Raw genomic sequence first — 17,218 nt, 5'->3', positions numbered from 1 at the left:
AGTGACTTTTTCGGTCAACAATAGAAAATGAACAATTGGTAAAAAATGTAAACCATTAGGCATCAGTAGCAGAAAACTTTTAATGGTGCTATCATCAAGTTATTTTTGCCATCTTCGTAAATATTGTCGCTCCATAGAAAGTTAATAGCACATATTTAAAGAGACAGGGAGAGTTATGGGACGTAGATTAATACAACTAGTAGAATATGATCTTTATATAATTTATCAGATGATGTTGAATAAGTTCATATTCAAATTTTGTCAACAATTAACTTCAAAACAAAAATTATGAAATAATATGGAAACAAGCATTAATTTTTCAATTTTTTTAAAGTGGTTTTACATCTCTTGACATCAACATGACAATTAGTGGAAAATTAGATCTTTCGCGTTAGGTTTATCCATTTTTAATGTACAAAAAGGGTCGGAGATATCAAAGTGCAGTCTCCCAAAACCGATGACAATAGCCAACGTTGGCAAGTGACATCCAATCGGATAAGCGCGCGTTTTTATATTTCACGCTTTGTTTGTCTTTATAGCTCAATTGATTTGAAAAGGGAAAAGGGTCCAACTATCAAGGACAAAGACTAGCATCACCACCACTCCCCCCCGTCAACTCAGATTGACGGAAATACTGATGCGAACGGATGGGGTCCGCTAATCAAAATGAGAAATTGTCCATATTGGTAGAATAAAACAATAAACGAAATGGGGGGATCGAGATATATTGTTACGCTGGTCTGGAAACAGTAAAAATCCAATCAGTTTTCTGAAACGCATAAGAACAGTTTAATCAGAGTGCAATTTATAAAATTTACATAAAATATGTTACATATAGTGGTTTTGGGCCTCCAAAATCTTTTTAGCTATTGTAGCAACCTTGAAGCATGTCGAATTTTACATCGTGGAATAACGGTCAACAAAGTACCCAGAAATATAATCCCCAGATGTTGAACACGGGCGGGGTGAAGCAGCGACAACTAGAACACGATAACGAATAGCTGGCAACCCCGAGACATTTATCTAAGATGTTATTGAAAGCTATTTCATTCATTCAGTAACCGACCTTCGTTTGGTTTAAACGTGCCACCATCGACTGCCCAAGCCTCGTCTCCAGGTAACACCGCTGCCATCCATTTTATCTATTTTGTATTTTCTACATCTTTTACATTACAATAAATAACGGTCACAAAATGTAAACACCACTGTTTCATTTCGTTTTACCTCCATTCACCGAGCTACATCATTTACCCTAAACTATCACCAATTTAAATGGTAATAGTTAATGTGAAACAAATTTGAAAATGGATGGCTATTTTTTATTACACTTTATATTAGGTATGCTTAGTACAATTTCAATTTAGAAAATCTATTTTTTTCTCTTGTTCCGTTGTACGATACAAGTAAGTAAGACTGTTGTGAGATCCAAATTGAAATTAAATTGGACCACTTAAGTTAAAATCCACAATGTTCTGATTTCCTGCGCGTTGCCCAGTAGCTGTTTTGCCTCAGTGTTGCTATGATTTACCTTACTTTATATTTCAAGGGGAAGTCTACTTCTCTATAGTTTTTAACTCCTGGTTTATTTTCATCTGGGGTGTAGTTTAGTTTAAGAGCAAAAAGTCACGGATTAGAATAGGTATGAAAAGTGAAGAAAACCAATGCCAATAACGATATTATGAAAAATATTATTACTAATATATATTGTGCCAGTTTTTTTCAATAAATGCCCATTTAAATTGAAAAAATAATTAGAAATTTCTGAAACACAATCAAAACAATACTAAAATTACCAAATATTTGAATACAGTCTGGAGTTGAAGATATTTGAAATGTGAATTAAAATACACAGATATATAGGGTGAACAATTTTCTATTCGTAATATGCAAGCAACATTTTTATTGGAGAATGCAAGCTGGAAGCACTAAAATCCCGTACTTGGTGGGTCAAAATCTTCTTGGATCCTCAAATAACGACAGTCTTATGCATACATGTATATTTTAAATGGTGACAGAGAAATTATACCAGAACCCAGAGTAGATGGTATAATTTTCTTTTTAGTACAACATATGATACTAGTTGAGAAAACTTGATTACAATATGTTCTCTAACCATGTGACCAGTGACAGTGTTAAGTGATATCTTGATCTGATTTTTTCGTTAATGAAAATATCAATTGATTCATTAGTAAAATAGAGTTACAAACTGCTGTAGGATACTATTTGGTGCTGATTTTGGTAATTAGTATTTACAAAATATTGTAATTATCGGTTATAAACCGGCAAACCTTGTTTTAACGGCTTGTTGTTTAATAGATTTCAAAATGCCAAGGTTTTTATTGAAAATATTTTTTTGTGCGTTACAGCTGCACTGAATATTAGTACGAGCAAGGCCACAAAAATATTTCAGAAAATAAAAAGCAATATAACCTTAAATTCGCTAAAAAGAAACCGTGTTTATACGAAACAGGTGACGAATCAAGATCAGCTTGTTGTTAGCTCAGAGATAAAATATGCGAAATGTAAAAAGCAGTAAGTAGTTTTTTATTTCGAAACATAATTTAATACAATTAATTCAGTGAAAATTGTTAGTCTGGAAAGTATGCATAGAAAACCAAAACATATAGAGCTATTTGAGGGATGTAGAAAATCCCTTCATACACTGTTGGGAATATAGGATTGAAGTTTCATTACTTTATTTATATTAAAATTCTGTTATATGTCAGAGCCAAAATGTACTAAAAATCAGAGTTGCTGCGACAACATTGCGACCTTTTTACAGGTCTTCCGTGTCAGTACTGTAGATATTACGATGTGCCTTGATTCTCTATCATATAGACCTGAGAAACCTTTTTTTAATTATAGTCACTTCAAAATTTTGTGTTATTTAGTGACTTTAAACATATATTTATTTAATTAGGCTCTAATATATATTAGTGGATCAAAATAAAAATAAAATAAGCATGTCTAAAATACAGCATATATAAATGTACAACTGTAAATAAAAATTTACAATACAAACACGAATTGTACAAATAAAACAATAAGCAATCAGTATATAAAATGAGATAAAACACAAAAAAATATTATAACAATATAACAAGTGTAATTTTATAAATTATAGTATACAAAAATAAAACTAAAAATATAAGTAAATATAACTAACATAAATATTAATGCAAAAATTATAATTCATAATACATGATATATTAAGGAGCCAATCGTATTAGAAAAAATATAACGTAAAGGTTATAAAGATAATGGAGTTTGGTTATTTCAAAATAGTATATAATATTAAATATGAGATGAGAAATTAAACAGAATATTATAAATGAATTACGTTGTTTATTATACGTATGTTGATAATTGAAAAACGTGCCTGGGTATGTTATATCTATCCCGAATAGATCTTAGAGCTTTACATGATAATCCACAATAATCACATAAAGGAGGAACATCGCCAGTTATAAGATACGAATGTGAGAACTGACAATGTCTTGTTATTAGCCTATTTAACAAAACCTGCTTATACACTGTATTAGAGAGAAGTAGAAAAAACTTGCTTAATAAACCATAATTTATTATCCTACTGGCGTTCATCAAGTCCTATTTTAGTTGAACAAGATTATTTATTTTAGTTGTAATAATGGGATATAGATCAATATAATACGGAAGACTAGGAATATTTCTGCTACTTGGAGTGACTTCTTTAGCTGCTGAATCTGCTCTTTCATTACCCTCTATACCCATATGACTGTGGTCCCAAACAATTAATACTTTTCTCTTTTACTTAATAAGAATGTGGAAGATGCAGACAGAATAGAGCTCAGGGAATTAGGACAAATCAATCAATCACCGGATTCGACAATATGTAGAGGTTTCCATATAGCTGTTAATGCTGTCGATAGCATGGATGAATGTTTATAAGGCTTATAAGTTTGTATTGTAGAGGACCCATCAACAGCTCGGCCTACTCCCATATACAAATTAGAAAAATCCATACATAACACTTAATAGCTTGGATTTAGCGAAAGAAGATGCCTAAACAGGCCCTTGAAATTATCCTTGCTATGCAAGTTTATCTATATTAAGATAGATCATTTATCTATAACCTTAAAGAACTGGTCTATAACCTGAAGAACCTAGAGGAAAAACCCTTGGAAATACAGAACAAAGAATATAATCCGTTTCAATATTAAAATTAAGCAAAATATTCACCAGTCACGTAAGAATACCTCCAGTTTTACGAAGTAAGTAATTGACCCTAAAAATTCTCGACTAATTTCGGTATAAACATAACAGTCAACGATTGAAGGCGTCACCCGAGAACGGCAAGCTCTTACGGAGCTATTGCCCGATAAAAATGCAAAATACGACGCGGACCTGGTGCGGCCCCGACCGCTCTCTCATGACCATAATCGATGTTTGTCGTCGTTACTTGCGTAACAACCTCCGTATTATTACGGCGACGATACGATCTAAGGCCAATCTTTATTAATAGATAATTAAAGGCCCCGCAATAAAACTACCTGAAACAGTATTCAATTAGTATTTACGCAAAACAAGCAAGAGATGTTTTGATCTGGGTTGGAGTTTGTACAAGTATGTGGGCTTTAACTAGATTGCTGGCCTTAATGTTTCACTTTTTCGTATGTTCAAGATTTTAAATTGTAATAGTAAACTTGCGTATTGTTTAAACTTTAAATTAATCGGTTTAGCGAAAGTTGTGCCTCTCTTTTCGAGGAAAATGGTAATAAGATATTTTAGGACTAGCATTTTTGAGTAATATGTTCTACAATAAGTAAAATCGAATAAAAACACATAACATAATATATAAACAAATATTTTAGACTCTTTTTTCAAAGTTAGCGAGTTAATATATTATTAAATATTAAAAAAATCAGTATTTTGTATTACTTTATGTTTAAATGGTTAACATTTACATTTTACATCTTTTGTAAGTTTGACACAAAACAAATTAACGTGTCCGTTTTATCGGAACGTAGTTTTAGCTCTAAATGTAAAACCCAATTTTTTTCATCCTAATATAGATTATCAAATTTCCTGGATAACAAAAATCGTCTATGCTCTCTTTACAAGGTATTTAGATTTTAGCAAACAGCTTTTTCAGATTCATAATACAAACATCAATCAATAAATTGTTAACTTTAAAAATTTTAGTTAATTTGGTATCTGGCGAATTTAGAACAGCTAAAAAAATTGTTCTTTCTTAAGAAAACTGTGCTATAATGCAGGTATTGTCGTAAAATTTTAGGAATGTATAAATCACAGAGTAAATCAAGTTAAGTAAGAAACTTAGAGTGCATATTGTAGGTCCATTAACAGAATAACGGATAGTTGTATCAAAATTTCAAAAAAAACTGCAAACGTAAAAAATTTAAAGCTGGATATGAACGAAACCTTCGTCAAACATCGCAATGGTTCGAACTGAAAAATATAATTATAACTCGAGCTATATAGAGACATAGATGAGAAAAATTAATTTCTTATGTAGCTTATTTTTAATTAGTTCAATGAGTTTGTTTCAACATTTTCCCAGCCACTGATACGTAATCTGAGTAGTAGAATTTTTAGGAAATTTAATATATCGTTAAATCAAAGCAAATTTTTGCAAAAGCTTTATTTGACAACAATTTAACTACTATAGGTATATTCTTCATAAATTAACGCCACGTTGGCCGAAAAGCCAAGCAGATCAAACTCAAAATAAAAGAACTGTATTAGTTGGTAGAAAGATAACCTCAACTAGACCTAAGACCAAAGGGTCTCATTTATAAGGCAATAATATAAGGGTATTTGGTTCCACAAGTTTAATTAAACTATAAACAAAAATTTAACTGTCTGGTAATCCAGTACGGCCAAAACAAAATCCTTCAATTAAATGTCAATATCCAACGCTACATTCCTAAAGAAGATATATGAAATAACCTCGAAATCAAATGGATTCTGGAAGTTATTCAAGTTTTGCCCATAAAACGTGAAAGAAGGTTTATCGGGTCAACATGAAGGAAAAACAATTATTGGATAATGCTCATGATATCAGAAGATTGTCGCACGGATTTTGGATAAGGTGTATAAGTGTGTCAGTTGAATACTACGGTATTTAACTAGTACTTGACTTGCTTTTAAATTGATCGAAGTAAAAATGGAAAGTAGTAATACATTAATTTTAATTAAAACGGCAGCGTATCTAACAAAATACGTGATATTAAAAAATAATGCAGCAAGAAATAGTAGAACTTATATAATATAATTACAAAAGTCTAGGGACAATAATTTACTAATATGGCTGGTATATTTTTTTCGACAATTAATGAACCGCAAAACCCGAAGACAAAAGTCTATTACAAATTTGACACAAAAAAGAGACCAATGTAAGACTGCCGTGTAATTTACGATGTTAATTGACTTTAGTTAATGGAGAGTGAAAATAGCGAATCGGCTTAGATGAACGACCTTAAATAGATAGTCTTTCTAGTCTTTTCTTTTTAGTCTTTCTCTGAAGCTGCCTCTGGTTAAAAACCTGGAAGCATTTTAAAAGGAAATTAAACCTTTTTTTAAGAGAAAAGCAATGAGAACTTTTGCATACACTCAGTACACAAGGTTGTTCAATAATCATAATCATATATTTGTCAACAACAAAAGTAGAAATTCGATATAATTTTATTATTTACTCTTAGTTCTTGTTTCCTTCGGTGCAATGTTTCTTTGTCATTTTGGTATTGCTATATTTCTACTTAATTTAGTCTGTTACTACCTGTGTACATCTTTCTTAGTAAAACTACATTTAATCACTGCATTCTCCTTAATGGATTTGTCATATCTGCAAAACAGTTAGCATTATTTCTCTCCTCATACATTTTAACCAAGCGTTCATGTATATTCTGAACAATAACACACATGCTCATAAAGCTTTCACACTCTATAATATATTGACTTTTAGTTTTTTCCTCTTTCATCACCCTGTCTTGGTAATTGTCTTTGTTGATGCATATTTTCGCATCTTCTACACTAGTGTACGATGATATGATGCATTTTCCTTAACAATAACTGATAATTAATCCAAGTTCTTTATAAGCTGATTTTCAAACCACAGCAAAAACAAGTTATGGTTCACTTTTCCACGGTAGTTACCCTTGGATTCAGAGAAAAACCGTAATTCTGTATCAATTACCAAACCATTCCTGTTTCCAGCATGTAGAACTATATGGCTACAATGAATTATGCAATTATGACTAACAAAACCAGATCGATAGTTATTACGATGTTTACCTTCCTCCATCAACTTTTGTTGTCTTTACTCTATATTTATTATCATCTTGCCATGAGTGCCCCAACGTATGATTCTGAGATATCCATGTCTCATCTAAATATACAAATTGATATAATAATTCTTCTTGATTCTGTTGTATGTTTTTAAAAATTGTATTCTATTAAAAGCAACGTCTGGAAGGTCCACTAAACCTCTTCATAGTTTATCTTTACACCACTGAAATCGTATATTACCCTACAGAGTATGAATGGATGTTATACATACCTCAAATAATAATTAACTAACTAACACCAAACTAACAATTTTCTCTGAAATAATTATATTATATCAAGTTTTGAATGAAAAAACTACTGTGTTTTATACATTTGGTATTTTTGATCTCTGATACAGCTGACATTAGGCTTCAGTTAAATCTACGTTTGCCAGTTTATAATCCGTAATTATAATATTTTGAAGAATTTTGCAGACGTTTGGTTGCAAACGGAAAACTTTTGCTGGCTCATTTGGTTATAAGTTCGAAGCTCATAAAAAGCACTCTATCTCTTTTTAAAGGGAATAAAATAAGAAGAAAAATATTATTTGGCTGTAAAACAAATTTACAACTTTCTACATGCACATATTGATGACGTGGGTCACTATTGTTTTGAATAGACTATATATATAATTTTTCTTAGTAACTGCCCTTTTAAACTGAAAAATTAAGGTAATAGATTCAAGCACCATCATATTGAAGCTGGAACTCCGTAAATTTGTTTGAACAAAAAACAACTATTGGATTTATTTGCTTCAGAACCAAATTAAACACTCTAGTAATAATTAAATCGTGCCAATGTTATATTTAAATCAAATCTATTCTCGTTAGACACAAGAAACAATCGGCAGTTACGTTAGGTTTAATCGTCGAAGCCGAAGGTTTCGGCCGGTCGAAACGTGGCACGACAATCAGGAATGACCCCTCGTTAAATTTGAGTTATTAACTCCGTTCAAATAATAGTTATAGGCACCGCCGCTTCATCCAGTCTTATTGGGTCTAAGTCGGAACGAAACCGTTTCGAGTCCCACTCGTTTAATTGGGATCGTAAGTCGATCGGGGCGACCCCTGGCAGCGGGACTAATTAAAAGCGAAACTGGGCGAAATCGAGCGACGCTCAAACGTCATGTGGCATGACCGTTGGCAGTATATTAAATTTTATAAGGCAAAACGCGATGGATATCGTGAATTTATTCTGTGTTCTTTAATCAACGTGGTAATAATTAATATTAAACATTAAAGGGTTTTTTTCCTCTCAAGGTCGTCGCCGCAGCAGGAACCGGCTAGCCTGACAGGAAGCGGGTCCTTTTTCTTATTCCTTTCTCGGTTTTTCACCGGCAATTATTTTACATTTCTGTTGATTTATTTCGCGTGGTATGCATACGTTCGCAGACCGCACACTTGAAGGAATGCGCTGCTGCAATATTAATATTATTTATTACGTTTTTAATTCCTAAATAGAAATTCTTTCATATATTTCACATATCGAAAAAAAATATTGATATTACCATTTTACTCTCTCGTCTATAATACGAAACATCTTAACAGTGCATTTTTTAATCAAAGGTAACTTTATTCTGGTAACTTTTATTTATTTTAAATACCAATAACTAAAGAAGTACCTAGAACTTAGCCAACTACATAGTTATTATGGCAATATATATGTCTCTGCCTAAGGTTGTAGAAAAGGTGCAAATTAGTTAAAAGTACTTAACAAAATCTACAAATGGACAGAATAATGATATCACTTGAGGGATGACTGATTCCCTAAACAGAATCAGGTAAATACCATGGTATCCATCTTTGTGGTAGTCTAAATTAGAAATATCATGTTAGACAAAAAGCTGAGCAGATCAGACTCAGAATCCAGCAACTATACTGCTCATTCGGAAGATATTCGATTTAAAATTGATTTACCAGTCAGTCATAAAGCCAACATGGACCCATGGCGTGCAAATATGAGGCACTAGAACATCAAGTCAGCTCGTAATCCAACGTCTCTAAAATAATATTCTACTATTAATTACCAATGCTTATCGCGCGTAAAGAACGAAGAGCTGCACTATAACATCGAAATCAAAGGGAATGGAAAGATACTGATGTAAATCAGGTAGTTAAAGATGGAGATAAGCTTAGTTAATCACAGCACCATGGAACCAATAAAACTAATGGACAACATTCCGGAAATCAGGAGATTGAAGCGAACCAAACCGTACGAACTTTAATGTATTGCTCTTAATTTTAATTTAAGTATGTTAATTTTATATTTAACTTTAATTGCATACTGATTTATGTATCCCGTACTGATTTTTAGAACAGCAAAAAATAAATTAATTTGTAAATTAAGATTGCAGTAAGAGTATTTAAGCAGCTCTTCTTCTAGTATGAATTTTGCTATAAAATTAGAATCTGGAGGAATGTGAACTACACTTTAACATCTGCTATTAGCTCAATAGTTTGGCGAAAATGATTTTTTGTGTTTTTGATAGAAACATATCAAAAGGAAATAAATAAATAAAGCCGAATATATTATAGAGTTATTCCGTATATATAAAAAACATCGGTTTTTTTACAGAATATCGCTGTCACGCCAGAAATATTGAAAAAGGAAGAAAGAAAATGATGGCAAACGTTTTGAGTGCCATATATAATATGTTTACACTATTAAATTAATAAAAAAGGACAAATGTGGTTGTGAAACACGGGAATGCAAGGGCTGGAAAAGAACAACAGGAGGATTGGAGGGATGTATTTAGAAAGCTTCAAATTGATAAAAGGTAAAATTATAGCGAACGAGGAAGTTGGAATAAAAAATGTACAACAGGGTGAAGAGAGGGAAAAATTGGGAAATTGAAACTTGGAACATAAAAGGACCGACTGAAGACAAGAGAACTGGAAAAGGAATTTGAATAGGTGGGACAATGACCTAAAAACAGAAGGGATGGGGCATGGGTAAAATGAGTAAACTGCATGTTAGGTAAAGATTAAAATAAGAAATACAAAAATGGATAATGTATTGGGAAAAATATTTCTGGTAGAGATGAAAAAGAAAAATTAAAGAAGACTTATAACAGTGATATGCACTCCAGGACAAGACGCAAAATTAGGAACAAAGCAATGTTCTGAATCTAGAGTATCTAACACAAACAACTGAAGAAGATGCGGATAGTTCATATAATGCAATTATTGAACTTATTGAACATAAGTTATTGTAATACGGACACGATCTGTAAAATGAGGACGGTAAAGGAATGCTTGATTTTTGTTTCTAAAACTTTTTTGTCACTTTATTATGCAGAAATATTAACTAAACTATAATTTTAATCAGCAAAAAGTTTAATGCAATTTTGCGCCCTTCGTTTGTAAGAAGGTAACTTGACAAACATTTGCATCATTAGTAAAACGAATATGTAATTTATATTTTAATAATAATGCAGATATTTCCTTGTTTGACTTTTTAATCGACTTAAGAAAGGGAGGAAGTTTTATGTTTGTCTGTATAACTTTTTAATACATGTTCGCCGATTTTTCCGTCAATTATGAACCGATTTTCAAAATTATTTTCTTATTCGAAAGAACGCACTATCGAGGTAGTGCCATTGGAACCGAGTTAGGATCTGTTGGGGGAAGGGGGGAAATCTAGGAAAAACCTAAAATTTCTAAAGCACGTACAAGTTTTCACTTTTTTTTGTCTGAAATAATCAGATATTTGTATATAATATTGTTGCTGAACTGATGCGACGACAAATTGGAAGTATTTCAGTGTAAAAGCCATTCAGTCTGCTTTTTTTAAGCATTAACGTACACATAGAAGATGTAGAGACATTACAGACAATTGTTTCTATGGTGTAGTCGTTAGAACGTTAAACCCACATGCGAGGGTCGCGATTTCGATTCTCAATAGGGCAGCAACTTTTTTTTCCAGTTTGATTGGAACATTTGTCAAATTTTTTAGACTAGGTAGCGGATCAGAGCCTGAAACATTCCTTATTTTCAGTCACTGTTTCTTTATTCCCATTTTTCCTCAAACGGACCGTACCTTTACTTGGACTGTCCATTGTAATATTTAATAAAATAACTACGTAATATATTAAGGAAATATCAAACACTAAAAAGAGAAAAATAAAATATTTGGAACAAAAAAGTTGAATCGACTTAAATTAGGAACAAAACAAATTTAATTTAATATAACTGTTTGGGCATGGTACCGGCTCAAAACTGATTTTTAATTAGTTATTATAACAATTATTATGTACATGTCTTATTTTAAATAGTTCTTTTTGTGTCAAAGAATCTAAGTTTGACAATTTTTTACTTTTAAGTGAGTTCCTTATTTATTATTTAAAATCGGTTCAATTGTGTTGCTAAAAATATTTTATATTTATTTTTGTTTACGGGTATCTTCTTGAGAAACAGTGTTCTATCCGGAAGAATAAATAAACATTAATAAAATAACAGCATTATTATGTTTTTTCTTCTATGTATCAAACTGTTATATTCCGGATTGTCCTCGAAATATTGGTCAAAATTTTATTGGAACAAAATTTATTGCCAGAAAACGCGGATTAGTGTTTTGTAAATCTTGAAATAATTGCGAGGTCAATGATTTATATATAATATATTAGAACTATTGATTTCGTTGACCTCAAATGTACGTTGACCTTTTGACGTCCCGAGAGACACACACACGCCATAAACAATCGATACCGATAATAGAGTGCAAGAAAACGTGTCGCGAAATCACTTAGCAATCGAGACCAGAACCGCCGCCGCGTCTCAATTATTCATCGAGACAAAAATGCTCTGCTTTCGTAAGTTTCGGGGGCAAGGCGCTCGCTCGTTGGGACCGTCGCCTCGGCTCTAGAAAATTCAATTTGATATTTCGTATTCTCTTTGTGGCGCGTTCCGTATCGGGTTCCCGAGGAAATTAGTGAGGATTTGTGCATTATTAATTTTCGTCTGTCGCGCCAACGAAAACAATTCCGATAGTTTCCCGCTTTCCGTGTTAGTTACGAAATCGATTGAAAATTTCCTTTCTTCCCGTTACCCGAACGAATAGTACGTACGGTTCTGAAATATATATGAAGCGTCCTGATCGAAACCCGGTCAATTGTGGCCGGGATGGATAGATATTGTTGGACAAAAGATGGGTCTTCTTTGTCTCTATTTCGCTACGATCTTTCTTAAAACTAACTATTATTAGTTGTTAAAGGAAACTTCATATTGAAACATTTTCCATTGGTTTTCACCATTTTCCTATTTCCTTAGCGTTATCGTAGTAATAGAACAATGCTAATATTGAGCCATGGCTTTTTCTATTAATTTTAGTACTTTTGAAGCAATTTAGAGATGTGCAATATTCAGGTGATGTTACATCGATTCGAAGCTTTCTTAAAATTTATTTATTACATTCTTACTTGATCTTGCCCACTAAGCTACAATTTGTCTTTAAAATAACTTAAATCTAAGTATGTATCTAGCAGGAGTCATCGGTCCTATCTTAGCCTCAGGTAAAATAATGTTTATGTGTTCACACTACTGTTCTTTATCGAATCCACCTCACTATACTACAAAAGATCAAATATTAAGATTCTTTTGAGTACGTGTCCTGTCCTGGTGTTATGCAGGAAGTGTAATACTTCAATATTGACATGAGAATGGAGTCTGTTCTCATCCCGGCCAGTTGTGCCCGGAATGGATATATATTGTTGGACAAAAGATGGGTCTTCTTTGTCTCTATTTCGCTACGATCTTACTTCTTACTTTTTAAGTCTTTCTCCGCAAAACAAAAACTAACTATTATTAGTTGTTAAAGGAAACTTCATATTGAAACATTTTCCATTGGTTTTCACCATTTTCCCATTTCTTTAGCGATGTCGTAGTAATAGAACAATGCTAATTTTGAGCCATGGCTTTTTATATTAATTTTAGTACTTCTGAAGCAATTTAGAGATGTGCAATATTCAGGTGATGTTACATCGATTCGAAGCTTTTTTAAAATTTATTTATTACATTCTTACTTGACCTTGCCCACTAAGCTACAATTTGTCTTTAAAATAACTTAAAATCTAAGTACGTATCTAGCAGGAGTCATCGGTCCTATCTTAGCCTCAGGTAAAATAATGTTTATGTGTTCACACTACTGTTAATTATTGAATCCACCTCACTATACTACAAAAGATCAAATATTAAGATTCTTTTGAGTACGCGTCCTGTCCTGGTGTTATGCAGGAATTGTAATACTTCAATATTGACATGAGAATGGAGTCTGCAATATTAAGATGATGCTACATTGATTTCAGTTGAATAAATTTATTTATTACATTCTTAGTGGACTAACTTAAAATGTGTCTTTAAAATAAATTAAATCTAAATATATATCTAGTCTCTGGTAAAGTAATGTTTATGTATTAACACTGCAGTTTTATCACTACACTGAACTACATCAGATCAAATAGTTTGATTCTTTAGAGTCTGTGTCTTATTCCGGTGTTATCCAAGAGTTGTAAAACTTCGATATCGACATGAGAATGGAGTCTGTTCTCATCCCGGCCAGTTGTGCCCGGAATGGATAGATATTGTTGGACAAAAGATGGGTCTTCTTTGTCTCTATTTCGCTACGATCTGTCTTCTTACTTTTTAAGTCTTTCTCCGCAAAACAAAAACTAACTATTATTAGTTGTTAAAGGAAACTTCATATTGAAACATTTTCCATTGGTTTTCACCATTTTCCTATCCCCTTAGCGATATCGTAGTAATAGAACAATGTTAATTTTGAGCCATGGCTTTTTCTATTGATTTTAGTACTTCTAAAGCAATTTAGAGATGTGCAATATTCAGGTGATGTTACATCGATTCGAAGCTTTTTTAAAATTTATTTATTACATTCTTACTTGACCTTGCCCACTAAGCTACAATTTGTCTTTAAAATAACTTAAATCTAAGTATGTATCTAGCAGGAGTCATCGGTCCTATCTTAGCCTCAGGTAAAATAATGTTTATGTGATCACACTACTGTTCTTTATTGAATCCACCTCACTATACTACAAAAGATCAAATATTAAGATTATTTTGAGTACGCGTCCTGTCCTGGTGTTATGCAGAAACTGTAATACTTCAATATTGACATGAGAATGGAGTCTGCAATATTAAGGTGATGCTACATTGATTTCATTTGAATACATTTATTTATTGCATTCTTAGTCGACTCACTTAAAATGTGTCTCTAAAATAAATTAAATCAAAGTATATATCTAGTCTCTGGTAAAATGATGTTTATGTATTAACACTGCAGTTTTCTCACTACACTGAACTACATAAGGTCAAATAGTCTGATTCTTTAGAGTGTGTGTCTTATTCTGGTGTTATCCAAGAGTTGTAAAACTTCGATATCGACATGAGAATGGAGTCTGTTCTCATCCCGGCCAGTTGTGCCCGGAATGGATAGATATTGTTGGACAAAAGATGGGTCTTCTTTGTCTCTATTTCGCTACGATCTGTCTTCTTACTTTTTAAGTCTTTCTCCGCAAAACAAAAACTAACTATTATTAGTTGTTAAAGGAAACTTCATATTGAAACATTTTCCATTGGTTTTCACCATTTTCCTATCCCCTTAGCGATATCGTAGTAATAGAACAATGTTAATTTTGAGCCATGGCTTTTTCTATTGATTTTAGTACTTCTAAAGCAATTTAGAGATGTGCAATATTCAGGTGATGTTACATCGATTCGAAGCTTTTTTAAAATTTATTTATTACATTCTTACTTGACCTTGCCCACTAAGCTACAATTTGTCTTTAAAATAACTTAAATCTAAGTATGTATCTAGCAGGAGTCATCGGTCCTATCTTAGCCTCAGGTAAAATAATGTTTATGTGATCACACTACTGTTCTTTATTGAATCCACCTCACTATACTACAAAAGATCAAATATTAAGATTATTTTGAGTACGCGTCCTGTCCTGGTGTTATGCAGAAACTGTAATACTTCAATATTGACATGAGAATGGAGTCTGCAATATTAAGGTGATGCTACATTGATTTCATTTGAATACATTTATTTATTGCATTCTTAGTCGACTCACTTAAAATGTGTCTCTAAAATAAATTAAATCAAAGTATATATCTAGTCTCTGGTAAAATGATGTTTATGTATTAACACTGCAGTTTTCTCACTACACTGAACTACATAAGGTCAAATAGTCTGATTCTTTAGAGTGTGTGTCTTATTCTGGTGTTATCCAAGAGTTGTAAAACTTCGATATCGACATGAGAATGGAGTCTGTTCTCATCCGGGCCAGTTGTGCCCGGATTGGATAGATATTGTTGGACAAATGATGGGTCTTCTTCGTCTCTATTTCGCTACGATCTGTCCTCTTACTTTTTAAGTCTTTCTCCGCAAAACAAAAACTAACTATTATTAGTTGTTAAAGGAAACTTCATATTGAAACATTTTCCATTGGTTTTCACCATTTTCCCATTTCCTTAGCGACATCGTAGTAATAGAACAATGTTAATTTTGAGCCATGGCTTTTTCTATTAATTTTAATACTTCTGAAGCAATTTAGAGATGTGCAATATTCAGGTGACGTTACATCGATTCGAAGCTTTTTTAAAATTTATTTATTACATTCTTATTTGACCTTGCGTACTAAGTTACAATTTGTCTTTAAAATAACTTACATCTAAGTATGTATCTAGCAGTCATCGGTCCTATCTTAGCATCAGGTAAAATAATGTTTATGTGTTCACACTACTGTTCTTTATTGAATGCACCTCACTACACTACAAAAGATCAAAAATATTAAGATTCTTTTGAGTACGTGTCCTGTCCTGGTGTTATGCAGGAACCGTAATACTTCAATATTGACATGAGAATGGAGTCTGCAATATTAAGATGATGCTACATTGATTTCATTTGAATACATTTATTTATTGCATTCTTAGTCGACTCACTTAAAATGTGTCTCTAAAATAAATTAAATCTAAATATATATCTAGTCTCTGGTAAAATAATGTTTATGTATTAACACTGCAGTTTTCTCACTACACTGAACTACATAAGGTCAAATAGTCTGATTCTTTAGAGTGTGTGTCTTATTCTGGTGTTATCCAAGAGTTGTAAAACTTCGATATCGACATGAGAATGGAGTCTGTTCTCATCCGGGCCAGTTGTGCCCGGATTGGATAGATATTGTTGGACAAATGATGGGTCTTCTTCGTCTCTATTTCGCTACGATCTGTCCTCTTACTTTTTAAGTCTTTCTCCGCAAAACAAAAACTAACTATTATTAGTTGTTAAAGGAAACTTCATATTGAAACATTTTCCATTGGTTTTCACCATTTTCCCATTTCCTTAGCGACATCGTAGTAATAGAACAATGTTAATTTTGAGCCATGGCTTTTTCTATTAATTTTAATACTTCTGAAGCAATTTAGAGATGTGCAATATTCAGGTGACGTTACATCGATTCGAAGCTTTTTTAAAATTTATTTATTACATTCTTATTTGACCTTGCGTACTAAGTTACAATTTGTCTTTAAAATAACTTACATCTAAGTATGTATCTAGCAGTCATCGGTCCTATCTTAGCATCAGGTAAAATAATGTTTATGTGTTCACACTACTGTTCTTTATTGAATGCACCTCACTACACTACAAAAGATCAAAAATATTAAGATTCTTTTGAGTACGTGTCCTGTCCTGGTGTTATGCAGGAACCGTAATACTTCAATATTGACATGAGAATGGAGTCTGCAATATTAAGATGATGCTACATTGATTTCATTTGAATACATTTATTTATTGCATTCTTAGTCGACTCACTTAAAATGTGTCTCTAAAATAAATTAAATCAAAGTATATATCTAGTCTCTGGTAAAATGATGTTTAT

Source organism: Rhynchophorus ferrugineus, unplaced genomic scaffold (genome assembly GCF_030347505.1).
Source record: "Rhynchophorus ferrugineus isolate W39M unplaced genomic scaffold, kcgeb_rfMv2 rfM1, whole genome shotgun sequence".
NCBI classification, from domain to species: domain Eukaryota; kingdom Metazoa; phylum Arthropoda; class Insecta; order Coleoptera; family Curculionidae; genus Rhynchophorus; species Rhynchophorus ferrugineus.
Note: the sequence above shows the minus strand (reverse complement) of the source record.